The sequence below is a fragment of the Scylla paramamosain genome, chromosome 9, assembly GCF_035594125.1.
Source record: "Scylla paramamosain isolate STU-SP2022 chromosome 9, ASM3559412v1, whole genome shotgun sequence".
NCBI lineage: Eukaryota > Metazoa > Arthropoda > Malacostraca > Decapoda > Portunidae > Scylla > Scylla paramamosain.
In genome coordinates this window covers 802,501-802,780 of record NC_087159.1, presented here as the reverse complement: position 1 = coordinate 802,780, position 280 = coordinate 802,501, and positions in this window count along the sequence as shown.

Sequence of the window (280 nt, the reverse complement as noted above, 5' to 3'; positions counted from 1 at the left end):
TTTCCAGTTATACGTCACAAAGGCAATTCCCTTGATCATTTACATACGTACGTGTCACCAGCTGTGCTCCCGCCTGTTTATCTCTTGTATTCATGATCCGCCGCCAAGCTTTCCAAGAGAATGTGTGGCGTGCTGGTGGTGGACTGTTGCTGCTATATATGATTTGCCTTTCAGTTTCTCTCGGCCTTATGTCGATGTGTGGTGGGAGGAGGGGAGATGATGGAGGGGAGTGAAGACGTGAAGGCAACACCTCACCCTGCATCGCCGCACTTTATATGCA